Source organism: Rhagoletis pomonella, unplaced genomic scaffold, assembly GCF_013731165.1.
Source record: "Rhagoletis pomonella isolate Grant_MI unplaced genomic scaffold, Rhpom_1.0 Rhpom_scaffold_00010, whole genome shotgun sequence".
Lineage (NCBI taxonomy): Eukaryota > Metazoa > Arthropoda > Insecta > Diptera > Tephritidae > Rhagoletis > Rhagoletis pomonella.
In genome coordinates, this window is record NW_023458564.1 from 35,440,744 (window position 1) to 35,458,899 (window position 18,156).

Genomic DNA, 18,156 nt, shown 5'->3' on the forward strand with positions numbered 1-18,156 from the left:
CAATTTACGGTGCATAAGGTAAGTATCGAAAATGTCCTTTTAAAATTGTATCCTTGAAATTTCGCAATATTTGTTTTTGAAGAAATTATATTTTAAGGACTTATATAAACTCGATAACATCCTCGAATTTCGTCCTTCTAACTTTATCAGCTTAAAAAATTGCCTATTCGTCGTTGTGAATCCAAAAAGTTTTAATTTTTTTTTTTAATTTTAAAGAAATTTGATCTTTTATTTGGTACCCATATTTTTATTCTACATTACATTGAATTTTCAAAATATTAATTAATCATATCTTTGAAATTACAAAGTCCTTTAAAATAAATCCTGACGTCAGAGAGAAAAAATAAAAACGCCACTTTAAATAAAAAAGTAGGTTTCAAACTCATTTATTTATTATTTATTTTATGGTAGGAGAGATAGAAGCAATTTTTCGATTTAAGTTGTTCAAAAGTAATGAATATCTTAATCCCGGTACTAATCCCGGTACTAATCCCGGGACCCCGGAATTGTGATAACGACATCCCGAAAATGCCGGACTCGTAAAAAGCGAAAAAATTAACATCCCTAATGTACACCAATCGAAGCGCTCTAATTTAACACGCTGCGAGAGGATTCCAATAAGACAGGTAGCAAAACAAAAAAAAAAATTATGATTTATCTACTATAAAATTATGTAATTAACGCATAGGTATGTAGGTGTGTGAATGTATGTCATATAGCCACTTAAAGACTTCACTCTTGCGACATGCACATATTTAATACATATGTATGTACATGCATACTTAAATATTCCATTTAAAACACAATTTAGTTTTATCGGCGACACGACGCACCAAATTAGGCAAATCATCATTTACAATAGCTAATTAAAAACACATGCACCACCCAAATTAGACCGACCTAGTCACACCTTTTTTCAACCTTTTTTAATTGTTGCAAATAACCGTGACAAAACCGACAACGTCAAAAACGGTACATGCTCAAGAAATCATTAACTGTTTACGGCGAGCCAAGAGCGATTGTATTTTGTATACATAAGTAAGCCAAGCGCCAGTCACCATGTTTGGATGGCTGAGAGCTTTGCGGCTTTCAGGAACATGCGTGTATTTGTATGCACATTTGCGGGTGCATAACTCAAAGAGCAAATTAAGTTTCATTGAATTTTTTCGCACATTTTTCAATCAAATTAATTTTGTGTTTTTGCCTTAAGTACCCTAAGGGCCTGACGAACAAGTGAATTTAACGTCTAATTTTCGGCAGATACTGCTGATGCGATCGCATATACACGTATGTTTGTAAACGTATGTACGAGTATGTACGAATTTATGAACCCATGCAAATACCCATGGGCTACATACATACATATATTTTCTCATAAAAACTCTATTCTTAAACTTTGCTTTCTATGAATATAAGACGCGGATCCATCTACTGGTTTCTTTTTATACATATCGATGTACTACACCGTCCGACACGATTTTCCACCCATGAAAAAATCAAACATTTTCGGAAACTAGTATTCGTATTTTTCCGGTTTTCTAGATCAAGTCATATATGGTTTTAGCAATCCCATGCTGAATCGGTTAAAAGAATATTACCTTGGGATTTTCGAAACTTCATTATACTTCGTCGCTAAGAGTTTTTGGGGCGGTGATTACGAATCTGAAGTCAGTTCTCAAAAATTCAAAATGTCGGATACAATATAGCGGATGGATTTTTTTTTTAAATTATCAGATTTGTATGAAATTCCAAAGGTTCTTTGAGTAGCTGTAATCAGTTTTTGAGAATTCATCCTTACTTACTTTGAATGAGTCTCTGCCGTTTTATGCTAATAAATTTGTAAATCAGTTGTTTCTAGACGTGTCATACAATGCTAAATATTTATCTCCAACATGAACACATAAGCTTTAATGTTCCTCGCAGAGAATTCGGCTTTCGTTATCTGTTTAATCGTTTAACATTTAGTAGCCTCGATTTAGATTACGCTCATCCTAGAAATCTCTTTTCATGTAAGCTTGAATCTTAGATCTCTTGTGATGTCATTTAGTCTGTAAGCTTTATCTTTGAGTTGGTTTTGTACTCTCGCCTGTAAGGTTTTATAACATTCCAGCTTTGCTTGAATCGAGGTTGGCATGATTTTTATAAATGAGCTCATATGTCTTGAAGGAAAATAGTAGTATTATTGTCCCAAGTTTTAAGGCAGATTAGTAGTTAACTGCGCTTATAAATCAAGTCAGAGGTTTACTTACCAAGCCATGTAACCGGTGCTGAAACCTCTGTACATTAAAACCGATTCAAAGAAGCTAACGTCGCAGTGAACCCAGATAAGGCGGGATTGGTACTGTTCACTAAAAAGTAAAAACTTTCGTTCTGGTCTCCTCTCGAACTAGCATATGCTACACTTACCACGAAGACATCAACGAAATATCTTGGAATTATTATGGACTGTAAACTGACATGGAGATTAAATGTTGAGGAAATAATGAAGAAAGTTCCTAATTCTTTATAAGCTTTCTAAAAGCTAGAGGCTATGCAGAGAGCAGCAAGGTCTGTTTATAACTAGAGTACTTTGAACGACTCGCACAGATTTGGCCAAGATTCAAACCCTTAATCGAATTAGCTTAATTTCAAACAACTCGGCGAAAAAGATTGAACGTGGCAGGACACTTAATTTACCTACTGCTTGACCACAGGAATTTACGACAGCTGGCCAGCAAATAAAACTATGCAATTCCTCAGTACAACTTTAAAAAAGGAACAGAGCTAATAATCGAGCAGGGCGGGACAAAATAGGAGGAACTCAGTGTGCAGACGCGCTGGCTTAAATTTGGGTAAACTTGCTCCAGGAAAGCATGAATCCTTTTCCCAACTTTTTAGAGACGAAACTGAATGAAGCAATGGCATCAAATGTCCTTTTGGGGTAAATTAATATATGAAAGAACAGCAAAAGTCACAAAATATGTATATTCTAACAACGTCAAGGATTGTCTATCATTGGCGAAAGTACCTATGGGTCATTGCCTCACACATGCAGCTACAGTTAGGGCTAGTGCAAAGTAAAAAATGTACAGCGTGTGACGAGAATAATGTCAAGGGTACCCTAGGAAACTTCTTTGCTATAGTCTGGATTTTGTTAATTCGTGACATAGCTATCTTGGCTGTTCATTTTTATCCTCACTGAAGGCTGTTGATGAAGATCTTGATAATTACTCCTCCATACCTATGTCGCGGGGCTGGATACCGTAGTTGGCGAAGTAAGCCCTACTTTTACAGATGGCCGAGATAGACAGGTTGATTTTAAGCCGATTTTTTGAAGTGAAACTTCTTTAGCGGCGGTTGGTTGGTTGGGAGTAAATTGGCAAATTCAGCGGAAATTGCACACGGAAATAGTGCAACAAAAATGATGCAACGGAGGTGATGCAACGGAAATGGTGCAATGGAAATGGTTGGGGCTGAAACAAGTACTTCTTGTGTGTATGCAACGGAAATGATGCACAAAATGATGCAACGGAAATGGTGCAACGGAAATGGTTGGGGCTGGAATAAGGGCTTCTTGTGTGTATGCATATGGTATTACTTTAACAAAAATTTGCTAATAAAAGGTTAAAGAATAACACTTAGAAAAAGACCAATACAAGAATGAAAGTAAAGGTGACTACGTACATAAATGAAGAAAAGGATAAAGGCAAAGTTAAAAATAAAAACAAAAACAAAGATGCGTAAAGATAAAGGCAAAAATGAAGACCAAGGTATATTTAAACACTTTACTTATATATATAAGGGCAAATGTGCAGGGGTATAGGTAGCTGAAAAAAATGATGAACATAAAAGTAAAGACAAAGAGGAGGATGAGGATACCGATAAAAGCAAAGATGAAGATAGGGGAAGAAAGATTAAAATAGAGGTAATTAAAGAGGAAAGGATATAGAGAGAGACACAGAGACTCAGTCTGGGAACTATTTTGGGATTTTAGAGATTTTCGGGATTCTCAAGACTTATCGATAAAATAATCGATATTTTTATCGGTTTTGCTATCGATATTTATCGATTTTGTTATCGATATTTACCGATTTTGTTATCGATATTCATAGATTTTGTTATCGAAAATTATTGATTTTGTGATCGATTCTTATCGATTTTGTTATCGATATTTATCGACTTTGTTAGCGATATTTATCAATTTTGTTATCGGTTTTGTTATCGATATTTATCGATTTTGTTATCGAAATTTATCGATTTTTTATCGATTTTGTTATCGATATTTATCGATTCTGTTATCGATATAAATCGATTTTGTTATCGATATTTATCGGTTTTGTTATCGACATTTATCGGTTTTGTTGTCGATATTTTTATCGATTTTCTAATCGATTTAGCTACCAATGGTATTATCGATGTTGCTACTGAAATTTTTATCGAATTTGTCATCGATATTTTGATGGAAGTTATAATCGATTTTGTAATCGATAGAGTATAAAGATAAAAATGAAGATAATGGAAAAACAGAATAAAACGAACAGTGGTAGAGGTAGGGATCTACATTGATAGAAAAAAAGCGAAAAAAAATAAGCTTAAGCAAAAGCAGATGTGTGTATGTATAGGTAGATAAGTAACGTAAGTTTCACTTCTACAGTGTGGCCCAGGCGCACTTACTTTTTTTATTACAATTGTCAACGAAACGGGCAACACCCCAAAAGGATACGCAAAATTGTGCGATTTTTTTTTTTACTCAAGTAAACAGACATATTCTATGGTCAAATCAAAAGGGCATGAGAGGAGACAAAGAATTAAGAGAAATTTTTCCTCGATTTGCAGGTTTAAATTGTAGGGGGAAACCAAACCTCTGAAATTTATGTATGGCTTTCACAGTCCACATATGGTCCTGCTTTACACAATGAGAAAAAAAGCTTCACTAACGCCAAAGAACTAGTTAATGGTAAGCAGAGATTTATTTTATGAAGAAAAGTGTTACCTCTAAATCACGAATTTTCCTTTTTTTTAGCAAAGCTGCAAACGCAAAATTAATAATATTTGCTTTAAACACTTGCGTTGAGGCTTCTACAATGATTTAGTGAGAGGAATAATCTGCTAACAAAATTCATACAAATATATTTATACACATGTAGTGAGTATGTACAACTACCTTTCTAATGTACTGATTGCCGAACAAATTTATTAATTTCACCTTGAGAAAAGAATCATCACCATCGTCGGCGTAATATTCCTCATATATGTATGTATTCAAACATATGAACACATATATATGTATTTATGTACAATTTTATAATATATTCGTATGCAATAAAAAACTGTATACGATCATGTATGTATGTCATAAATTACCTTAAAGTAGAGCAAAACTGGCTGACCATCAAAACCAAAGTATGCCACCGCACTGAGTGCAACGATGGCACTACTGTCAGCCAGCCAATTTGGACGATTGTTGGCAAGAAACAAAAACATCAACGCGCAGGTGGCGATTGTACTTATGTAGTTAGGTCTGAGAACTGATGTCGAATAGTACAGGGCCGGCAGATAGCAAAGAGCAAGTGGCCGGCGATTTGGGAGGGTATCAGCTGGAGAATTGTATAAATCGCTTTTGGCGATTAAAATGCTTGAAGCGCTTCGATTTGTTTTTTATCAAAGCGGCTAAACTTGTACTTCATTATATATTTTATTTGCTTACAAATTTGTTATACTGTTTTATTTTTATTGGTTATTGCCTCGCTTCAAAAAATGTGCGGCGATTTACAATTATATTGAGGCAATGCAACTTCGCAGTATTTACGACCGCTTTACTATTAATGAGAAATCCAAACAAATGCTTAAAAAATTTAATAGCTTTAAAGTGAGCGCAAATAAATAGGTTTATTTGAGGATTGAAGCGTAACGATTTTATGACCAAATAGCGCAACAGCACCTCTTACAGAAACTTCTTATCATTTACTGATTCTTTTTAACGCAAATTTGTTTAATTTATATATGTATTTGTTTTTATTTTTAATTCAAAATCATTACCTTAATTCACAAATGCCTCACCCAACACATTTTTCGAAACTGCGTTTGTCCCAGATTTTAGTAGGAGTTACAGGAGTCACTTTTTAAAATGTCCTACCTGTGTTTGATACTCTTTATATAATATTTTTTTTCTTCTGTAAAATAAAAAAAAATTTTGGTTAGGGCCTTTGTGAATTAAGGTAATGAAATAAAATATTAGCATAGGTACATTATTTGTTTTTCGAAATTGAATATTCATAGCCTTACGGCCTAAGTAACGTACATATAGGTCCCGGTTGTCCCGGTTAAAATGAGTGAATTACACGAAAAAGTCAAAAAATCAATTGCTATTTTATTGATGAATGAATTTTAAACAAAGAATTCAAGCCGTGGCTGCTTGAAGAATACGCCATTTTTTACCAATTTCAAACTACAGTGACAACTTGTATGTTATTTCTTGCCTTTTGCACATAGTCTAGACATTTTTTTTATTTTTTTTTTGTAGGATAAACTATATTTTTATAAAAAATTCTTTGAAAATTTAAGTAAAAAATTCTCCATACATTGTGAAAAATTCTCTGTGCCAGTAATTTAGTGCGGCACTGTACATATTTACATACATATCGATACCTGAGTAGAAGATCGACCTATCTCGGCAGCCAGTTCGAAAACGCCTTATCTCAGCAAATTTTCAATGTATTTTCAGCTGAGATAGGGCGTTTTGGAAACGAATTCTGAGATGGGACGTTCTTCAATTAAATTATGAAGTAGAGCGTTCTTGAACAGTAGTTTCTGTGATAGGGCGTTTTCGAAATGGCTGCCGAGATGATTTAATTGTTGTTGTTGGTGTTGTAGCAGCATAAAAGTTCCCCACAGAATTTTTGGGGAGTGTTGCTGGAGTGACAGTCCTTGGCCAAATATAAATCTGGGTCGTTCCGGTTACGTAGACCCGACTGTCGTGTGACCGTTGATCTTCGACTCAGGTGACGATATATAGAAATTTATAATTTTGTGTAATTTTTATTTCAATTTCAATTTATTTTTTAAGTTATTTAAAAGTATTAATGGTGCCTGTAGATGCTAAGACTGACCCTTTATTTTTGGCAATTTATGTTCGAAAAAATGCGGAGCAGCGTCAACAAAAAAAAAAAGTATCAAAAATCAACGGTAAGTCCGAGATACTTAAAACTTGCACTCTGCCTTACTACAAAACTGAATACCAAAATTTTGTCTAAACACGCTGGTCATTACAGAGTTTTCATAATTTTGGCACAAAGTCTGAAATTCGAAATTATGTTTGTTAAGTAATCAGCTATACTTTCATAAAAAAATAATAAGCGTTAAATAAAGTAAAGAAAAATAGCCAAAACTTACTAAAATGCGGCGTTCCAGTTTTTATTTGAGTACCTCGGTAACCGATTTATCAATTTGTACCAAACTCAGTGCAATTATTGACCTTGGCATGAAAAAATATATGTTGCATATTTTCGAAATTGGATTAAAATTACGCCCACTTTCTACTTCCGAAAAAAACGCGTAAAAACGTATTGTGCATTGCTTTAAAACGTTGCACCATGTTGGATTTTGTATTCTAACAGCTGAAGGAACGTATACTAAACATTTCAGATATGTGCTCACGATTAAAAAAAAAAAAATCTCAAAAAAATTCGAAGTTTGTGAGAATTACCCATATCTTCTTTAACCGACTTCAAAAAAGGGGAGGTTATCAATTCGTCGGAATATTTTATTTTTTTTGTATGTATGTTACCGCATAACTTTGGACCACGTTAACCGATTTCTATATTTATTTTTTTAACAAAAGGTGATGCCTCCGAGGTGATCCCATACTAACTTGGTTTAGATCCGAGCATTGGAGAAATTAACGATACTCTTAAATTTTTTTATGAGATTTGAACTCGGTTTTATTTTTGCTTAAAAATTTGCCCTGGTGAAAATCTAAAAACGTTCATATAACTACTACAAAAGAGTTCTTGTACTGTGCGAAATAGTACTCTCTATAGTACAAGAGGTCTCGTCTTTTTCGAAAATTTTGAGCAGCGCCCCCTTCCCTAATTCTAAGTTTCTATACAGATCCATCCCACTGAAAATCCGCCCAAAAAAAGGCTTTGTATTTTTACAGGAACATTTTCTATCAAAGTAATATTTGGTTTGTACTAATAATAGATCTACTGTTATATGCGCCAAAATTATTCATTGTGAAGGAAACGTCGTAGAGCTCTTTAAGCATGCTATCTATAAGATTGCCAAAGTCTACCCAGGATTGAACAACAATGCAAATAGTTAAAACAAATAACACTGTAGAAATAAATATTAGTACGCCACAATAGTAATAAAGCAAAAATAGTTCGTGATGAGCCTACTAAAACTGTATAGAATTTATAACAACAACTACACTATCATGTATAAATAGTAGCAAATCAGCTGCGCTTAATGCAGTAACGAGGCAGGTAGTCATTCTTTTTATGGACGAGAGCCTAGTTGTTCCACCAAAGAGTCGAGAACCCCACCCTCAAAGTAAGTCTAAGTAAGTTAGCGCCTGTCTTGGAAACTGAAGATTCACCCGGATACCATGAAGTGTACTTTTGTACAATAATCCATTTCAAATCTTCATATTACCATACCCATGTCAAATTTGTCATCTACAGTTTAACTTCAAGTCTGCACGAGTTATACCATAGCTATTAAATTTCAAATTATATTCTGGGATGCTCTAATATACGCGTAAATATATATACAAATTTACTTTTCTCTTCCTGTTCTTTTAATAATTACAGCCATCTATTGTTTTGGCAATATGTTTAATTGCCTTAACTTGTAAATAGTCTGTAAGAAACCTTTGTTCATAGCCTAAATAAATGAGTTAATTAAATAGGTTTCGAAAAACTAGTGTTGTGTTACCGATTGTGTGACAATTTTAGGGAAAAATTCCTGTTGACATTGTGCTGTAATCACACCAATTCATGAACAAAGTATGCTGTAGATCCACGCAGTCGATAACATTGCTACTTTTCCTGAAAGTGAGTGGGGTGAACCCAGAGCATCAACTCAAAGCAGACTTGAACACAAACGCCTTGGGCCAAGAGGATGCGGCACATTGTAAAACATAAAAGTGGTTCAACAACATATATAAATTGATATTTATAATCCACCCTTCTTGAATTTTTCGGTCAGAAATTTAATTAAGCCATATGAAAAATCATGTGTAAAACTCAATTAGGGGTGGATCTTGGCCTATACCGGAATATTTTCTTGGAACATTTTAACTCGCTAGCTCCCATAAGTAAGAGTAATTTTGTTTTTGTTTTTTTTTCAAAAAACTCCCTAAAGTTTGTTTATAAAAATTTCAATAAGGGTCGCCGAAGAGTTCAAAATTACAATGAAAGACAAATTGTATGAAAAGAAATATAAGTAATACTGTATAAATTATATTAACAAATTGTTTAAACTGTCTCAAGATGGCTTAGCTGAGAACTTCACATTGAATGGAAGTGTGCTGCGCTGTGTTATTTGACAAAAAAAAAAAAAAACAAATTGAAAGCACCTAATTAAAAATAATCTACTTTCAATCTTACTTTCTTGTTAGCATATTCAAAACTAGCCCACTAATGTGTGACTTGAATGCTGCAGCGCCCACAACCTTCAAGTTGCAACAAATTTACAAACTCAATCTACAAGAATTTCAAGTGCAACGAGAAATTTGAATTTTCATTACTTAGACACAAAAAGTACGGACTGAATGCTGTTGTTGTTGTACATATTTGTAATATGGTTTATAGATATTTAAAAGCCGTTATTTACATACATAAATATGTACATTAATGTGCGCCTTATTTGCGTGAATACAATTTTTTCGTAAATTAGAAAGTAAGACTCCCCTAGATAGGTTTGTTTGGTCATAAAAGCGTGCTTTGCGAAAAGTTTTCGAAATCTGATAACGGAAAACGTGTCTTACACAAAATAGGAAAAAATAGCCTATAATTCAGTAAATAAAACTTATTCGTTTCATATCAATCAATGGATTTTCGCACGCTGACTTCAAATATGGCTATGCTATTTCCATGTCTCGTTAGGTTTGGAAGTTATTGAGGTTATAGAGCAATTTTTCCATTATCCGATTTTGAAAGCTTTTCGCATAGCACATTTTTAAGAATCTATCGAGGGGGAGTCCCGCTTTGTGTTTCAAAAAAATAAAAATTGAGGCGCACCCAAATTTACATGTACACGAAACAACATCAAAGTCCATGAAGTCTTCCATGTATTTTATATGGAGAAAAAGAGTTTTTCGTAGAAATGTATGGAAAACTTCATAGGCTTTGAGGCAGTTCTAAATATCCTTTTTTTACAAAAAAAATACGGGTATTCTTTTTCCTTATTTAGAAAAATTCTGGCGCTTAATATGTTAAACTTTATTTCCCGCATGTATTTTTGTACCACCCTAATGCACATTGTACCATTTGAATTCGATCTTGTGTACATACACACATATTTACATACATAAATAAAGTCACATCAATGCCGAAGGCATGGCCTCAGGGATCCTCTGTAGATTCACATAAGAGTCCTTTATTCAAATGATAAATTACAGAGGTCATATATACAGAGTGTAATATTATGTTTTTTGAAGAAGTTTTACATATTATATGCAGACCATTTGGGGCTTAGATTCCACATCATGTTATTACAATTAAAGGATTTATACGCTTGTTCGAAATATGTAAAAGTTTTGTGATTGAAATATTGAATATATTTTGTCATTGTTTGTGAACAGCGCCAGTATATTTTATTTATTTCTGTTTTAAGAATATTTATTGAAGTGTTGTATTGAATACTAAAATTTTTAAAACTTGAATGCACAAATTTTATAATTTATTAAAACAAGTTTTCAGAATTCTAAAACTTAAAAAACTATTTTTAGTTTAAATGTTTACACCTTTAGTTAGTCAGTTTTCATTTAACACTATTTGTTTTTATTTTAGCTACATAAGTATGCATTGATGTAATAATTGAATTTGTATTGAGCATATACATATGTACATATGTATGTATGCATGTAATTATTTATTTTTTCTTCACTCATTCCGTAAATCCATTTCACACTTTCGCTATTAACTTCACAATTTATTTCACTTAATTTTTATTTTCCATGTTTAAAATCGTAAAACTAATTAGCTTACAAAATATCCAACAGAAAATGTAAGCGTCTCTGGAAGACTACAACGGAGCGTGACAAGGCGCTTTGGCGACACGAGCTACACTGAGCGTTTGATGGCAATCGCATCAGCTCCAAGTCTTTTTCGGCGCGAAACTGTCGCCCGACGACGCGCACTACGTTGGAGCTGCTTCGGATTAGGTTTGTTACATAGCTCAGGTGAATTTGTACACACACAGTCTTGCAAATGCTAATACGTATGGTTGTTTGCACGCCGGAAACAGCTTTGCTGGGCGTCTCATCTTATGTCCCAATCGTCTACCTAACACACTGTGATATAGCTTCTTTTGCACGTTTCCCAAACATCTTCTGCGCTTTGCTAGTAAAGCTAGAAATTTATTGTATTTATGCTGCGAGAGGAAGCACTTTAAGAGAAATGAAAAGAGTATAATATTTACAACGGGCAGAACATCAGTAAACAGTCTCTTAAATGCTTTAAAAGCGTTATTAGATACGGTATCATAGGAATTTGCAAAAACTCACATTTGGGATGGATGTAATAAAAATACTTCTACTCGCCATTCAGAACCACATCGTTTCATAAATTCACAACCAACACGTCCAAAAATCAATTGGCTATAGTCGGGGACCGCTCCGACTTATTCGGTTTAAGGGAAAACGGGTGCATGTTTGCAGCAAGCGGATCTCTATACATATAAGCTATAACTATCCATCCCAGTGAGGGTTAGGAATGGCCTTGGATGAATTTCTTGTCGTCGGGCAAGCGTTCACCGGACCATATTCTGCATAAGAATTGAAGCATGCAGCTTTTTAATCAACTCCTCGTCGCCGTGCTTGAGTAGCTCAGCTGGCAGGCTGTTAGCTCCAGCAGCTTTGCTGTTTTTCAAGCGCGCTATTACTATTCGTACCTCGTCATAGCCAGGTGATGGAACATCGAATCCGTCATCATCGAGCTTTCAGTGTTGCTACTATTCAGTAAGGTGGATACGTGTTCCCTCCATAATATAAGTGGACATCGGTCACTAGGTTATCATGGTTGTTCCTGCCTGATTTCGCCCTTGTCTTGAAATCTTCCGTAAGTCGCCAAACTCTCTGGTAAATTTTCGTACGTTTTTGCTGTTGGCCAGAATTTCCAGCTCTGCACACTTACGCATTTCGATCTCTCTCTTCTTATTCAGTTCCCTATAGCGGTCCCACAATGCTCTCGTTGCGCCCGATCGCAATGTGGCCTTGTAGGCGGCATTATTTTTCTCTGCAACTTCTGGACACCCCTCATTGTACCATTTGTGGCTCGCTGAAATCCAAATACTTCTTCGACGACGGTATATAATGAGCGGGAAATGTAGTTCCACTGCTCGCATATGTCGGTTTGTTGAAGTGTGCCTCTAAAAGCAGGTGTGAAATTCGAATAGCGAATACATTGGCTGTCTGCTGTGACTGCACATTTTTCGCTGCACCTGGGTGGATGCGTATCTTGGCTTGCAAAAAGATTGTTGTCCGAGTCGATGATTAGTCCTGGGGGTTTACGTTCATCCAAAACAGTGGAAGCGTGCCTTCCGTCTATCACAACATGATCGGTTTGGTTTCTCGTCTTTCGTTCTAGAGACATCCACGTAGCTTGACAGATCTTTTTACGCTTAAACCTAGTACTGCGTAGTATCGTATTTCGGGCGAAGTCGATCAGCCGCAGTGCGGTGTCGGACATTTCGTCGTGGAGTCTGATTTTTCGACGGTGCTATGCACGATTTTTATACCATGGCGGAGCAGAGCCTCGTTTGGGCGCTCCAAGCGCTCATAGGAGCTGCGCTTGGACACTTCGTCCTTCTCTTGCTTTGATGTGGTTTATGTCTCTCTCACACCACAAATCCTACGCCAAATTTGCGCTCCTTTATATGGCAGCTGTAGCAGACGTCACAAGACCCCAGACATTTCTTGCCTTGACCCGTCCAACGCATTTCTTGGATGGTGGTTATGTCAGCTTTTGTCCTTAAGAGGACGTCAACCAGCCGGGCAGAGGCACCTGCCCCATTAGGAGTCCGAACATTCCAGGTGCATTCCCTCGTTTATATAGTGAGCCGCTTGCATCTGCACCTACCAGAGAACAGACGCTGCTACCTTCTGCCGTGATCCAAGGCTTCACTCGGATTGGTTACCGCATCTCGCGCACAAGTTGCTCACGTTGCCCAGAGTGCCCGAACGAGGATGCAAGGGTCGGTATTGAGTATAGCCATGTAACTGTAACTGCATACCCAGCACAACGACTATACGTCCATTGCACTCCGTGAATTAAGGACAATTATTTACGAATATTCACCTGTAATATCCGATCACTCTCTGTAGGGAAGGTGCCTTTATCCAGTTGCTGGAAGTCCTCGTAGGATACAAGGCTGGCATCATTGAAATCCAGAAAATGCCGTGGACGGGACACGGCTGCAGGAAATATGCAACGTATGAAATGTACCACAGCTGCTATGAGACGGCGCACTAATTTGGTGTGGGGTTTGTTATTAGGCGGTGACTATCACACCTTGTCTCCAGGTTCACTCTCAGCATTAGACAAATTACCACGATCGCCATCAAAGCTAAATTCAACTTTAAGTCTCATTTGTGCGCACACCCCGACAGAGGAGTAGAACGCTTAGACTAAAGAGCAGTTCTACGAGCGCTTAAAGGAAGCATATGAGCGCTGGCCCCGCCGCGATGTTAAAATTGTGCTTGGCGACTTTAACGTTAATGTAGGTAAATAGGGCAAATTTGGTCCAACAGACTTCATGACAACACCTCCGACAACGGAGGGAGGCTGATTGAATTTGCCACAGCTCGGAGCACGTGGTTAATAGTACCACACACCAGCATCAAAACATCTACAAAGCTACCTGGGTGTCCCTGATCAAAGAACCCAGAACCAAATTAACCCTGTTTTGATAGACGGTACGCTGCGAGTTTTCCTAATTTGCCTCTGTGCAATGGCGAACGCGCGCCATCGATAAGCTGCGTTCGAGGTCGATAAGCTGCAGTGTCAACGGACAGCCGAGAAATTCTGCAATTGACTCTTAGCCAACCGGATATAAATGAATGTGGGAATCCATCTCCTAATCTCTTCGACCGGAATAACTGACAAGGAAGAAACGTGAGGCAGAAAGACGTGAATGCGAAAAGCTTGAGATGCAGGCAAGCAGGAATGCAGCATGTAAAATTCCATCAGAATTAAGGCAACAATCAGATAGTTTCAAAGCCGGGACAGGTTTCTGTAGAGTTGAAGATGAAAATCTGGTAACATATGTATGGAGTGCACTTGGGACATGAGGAAATGGTGACAGAGGTGGCGCATTTGATGAACCCAAACCAATTTATGGGGAGGAAGCTCACGTGGCTCTACTTGACGAAGACGATGTTAGGCCAGCGGTAACGAAAAACGCAAAGCGTCTTGGTACTCATCAGGGAAGCCAACTCGAGGGGGATTCCCCGATTTGCGGGGAATTTCAGTTTGCGTGGGGAATCGGCGAATGGACCGTTTTTTGTGGGAAATTTCAGCTCGTTCAATTCTAGTATAATAAAGTTTCAGATGCTAAAAATTGCCGTTGATTTTTTAGAAATTCTGTCGCATTTGCTTTCATATAACGAATAAACGTAATTTATTTTTATATGGAAGAAAACCGCAACAACTTCGGCGAAAAAATCCTAAAACGAAAATTTTTAGCCACTTGAAACTTTCACAGTATTATTCTAGAATTGAGTGGGCTACAAAACTGCATACTCAAAATCTTTCTAGCAAATCCAATTAAAAAGCTTGAAATTTTTATGAAAGTTTGTTGAATTTTTTTTTTTTCAAATATTTCACAAAGTTTAAACTTGGATTTATACGGCTTGTTAAAGAATGAACTATATTTTTATAAAAAAATAACTCAAATTAAATAACAAAAAAATAATAATAGATAATTGGTGCGCCTAAAATTTTTTCGACCACTGCATGTATGTAAATATTATATAAATATTTTTTATTCTTTTTTTATTAACCACCTTTATAAAAGTTTGGTTTGGTTCATCAATACATATGTATGTAGATGAATTACATACGCTTAAAAATAAAATAAACAGAAAGACCAGTCATATATCAAAATACAGATATGTACATTTTTTTTTTTTTAATTGAGGAGATATCTATACGAAATTTCGGGCAAAATCGGGGAATTTCATTGTCGAAATCGGGGCATTCGCAAAAATTAGTTGGCTACCCTGGTACTCATATTACTTTTGATAGTTACGGAAAAATTATGCGGAATATTTACGGGCCTTTAAGCATCGGCGACTACGAGTACCGCAGACGACGGAACAATGAGCTGTAAGAGCTTTAGAACGATACAGAAATAGTGCTATGAATGAAAATACTAAGGCTCCACGGTGGTAAACCAGGTAGAGAAGCGTGCTTTATTAGACTCTGTCAAAGTCGCTTAGGCAAACGCAACGCCAAACAAGAAGAAAAATAAAAAAATGAACAGCTCAATAAAAAACGACTTTCGAATAAAACATCAAAATTCTTAAAGACTTCGTTTTGACAAACATAAATTCCTCGTTTACATTCGTTTCTATGTATGTATATGCTTCCAATTAAATACATAATTCTCATGGGATAACAAAAATGGCGGTAACTCTTAAACGAAGCTACATAACAAAAATTTATAATATACAACGTTTGTATCTATAAGTTGTAAAATGACACCAAACAAAGAGCACACGCTTGTCAACACAAGTTTTGTGTCAGAGACTTTATGTCGTTAATGAAATTGTGTCTAATTTTATTTATTTTGGTTAAGTACCATTTTGTGGTAGGCGGATATATATGTGCATACATATTTATTGAATCAAAAGTGAATTTACTTTTGGCAAAGACTAAGTGCTTTGATAATTATCTTTTAATTTGTTTTTTCAGTTGTGTTTTTGTGTTGTAAATCTACTTAAAATTCTCTGTTTGCTTTGATTGATTTTTTAATTTTTGGACTTATAACTTGCTTTGCGCACACATCAAATTATGCACATGGTATAATTAAACAATCAATATATGTACATACTACATACGCACATACATGGTTTATAAGTATTTATGTAACATATATACTATGTACCCAGTCAAGTGTGGCGAATCGGTTAAATCCTATAATCAAAACTTGCCTGAACCGAGCAAAAGCTCGACAAAAACAGATCCAAAATCGGATTGATGGGAATGATTCTGTTTCATTTTAAAATCCTAGCTACCACTTTTGAGATATCGGCGTTTCAGCAGCAGTAGCCATTGTACTCACATTTTTCTCGTTTCGCTTAAAACATCAACTTTTTTTTTGTTTTGTGAATGAGACGATGAAAATTACTTTACTGTTATGTTGTTGCAATAAAGAATTCTTTAGAACCGCTGCGTTGATTGTCTGTTGTTAGTATGTCTAGTACATATTGTACTTTGCCCGGTTCAGGCACAGCGGGACTGATATTCCACATAATTTTGTAAACATTAGCTCTGACCCAGTAGTCCATGAACTTACAGGTTTTTACACGAACTTGCAGGAAGTTACAGGAAAAATGATCCCGTGCTCTAAATTCCTCCAAAATCCTGTAAATGAGAGCGATTTTTGAGAATGAGAGAATGAACACATACACTATCTTATGTGAGAAATTCAGTTTGTATAGGAGGTGCCACGCTCCCTTTTTCAGTAACTCCCATTTTTTGCATGAGTTTGGCGTTGATATTATAAATCTCTATACTAAGTTGCGGCACTCTACGGTGAATACTTCCAGAGATACGTTGTGTGAAAACTTTAGTTTGTATGGGAGGTGCCACGCCCCCTTGATATATCGAAATTATTCTTCTTCTATTACCGTCCTTTGAGGGTCTAGAATCGAGGTCCAAAACTTCAAAAATATCGGTACAGCTGTTCTCGAGTTTATGATTAGAAAAAAACGGCTTTCAAGAGCCCTTTTAAAAAATCGCCACGGATGGATCGACGGGAAATTTAATTATCTCTTATTTAAAAAAAAAAATTGATTTGTCCACAGCAACCTTTTTTGCCCCACTGTGTGGCGTCGAGCCGTTGAAGAACTTTTTGTAAATAAACATCCAAGAAATAGTTCCGATACTAGCAAGCCAATATTCTTATTAAGTATCATCAAAAAATCCTTGTCGTTTAAAAAATAAAGGGAATGCCTCATTATACTAAAGCCAGCTTCCCGACATAAGCTACTATTCCATACGAACACAGATCAATTTATTGTGGTATTTTTATTCTTTTTTGGGTTATAATACAGATAAAATTTTATTTATTTCATTAATGTACAGTTTTACATGGAATAAAAAGTGTTGAAGTGAAGGAATAAATTGTTGGAATTGGATTTTTTTATGTGGTTTTTGGAATTTTTACATGGAGTATCTGAATTTATGCGGTTTTGGAAAATGCTGGAACGCATCCCCTGTTTTTGTATGAAAGTAAAGAACTTTTTTGTGCGGATTTTTTATGCGGCTTTCTGAGGAAGGCATGTACCGTATAAAAAGAGACCTAAGTGTACACACATTTGATGTTGCCTTTCTTTGCCTTTTGTAAGATATTTGCCTATTGTACCTTTAAAAAAGTGATTATAGCGAGGAAAAAGCCCTTATTCCTGATAGTATAAAAGTTTCAATCGTTCCATATTTAAATTGGGCGCCACATTCAAGGCTGTGTTAAAGCCTGTTCTGTTACAAAAAAAAATCAAGTTGATAATGAAGAAAATCAATGGATAAATAAAGAAGTAATAACTGGTCATATGAAAAGGCGCAAAAATTTTTTTTATGAAAAATTTGCAGGAAAGAATGTTACTCATACGTCATGTACACCTGAAAATATCTCGAAAACTTATCCATAGAATAAACAAGTAATTTTTAGGAAAAAAAAACCGACTTCAACTCCCATATAAAAAAAAAAATATATATATATATATCTCAT

The 18,156-nt window shown here is 35.7% G+C and overlaps 1 protein-coding gene across 1 annotated transcript in view; it reads right to left on the bottom strand.

Moving 5' to 3' along the window:
• Positions 1-11,335, bottom strand: part of LOC118746287 — a gene marked incomplete in the record, with an annotated part of 62,660 nt that extends 51,325 nt beyond the window's left edge. Inside the window, 1 exon segment of the mRNA XM_036480129.1 lies at positions 11,193-11,335.
• Positions 11,336-18,156: the final 6,821 nt, after the last annotated feature.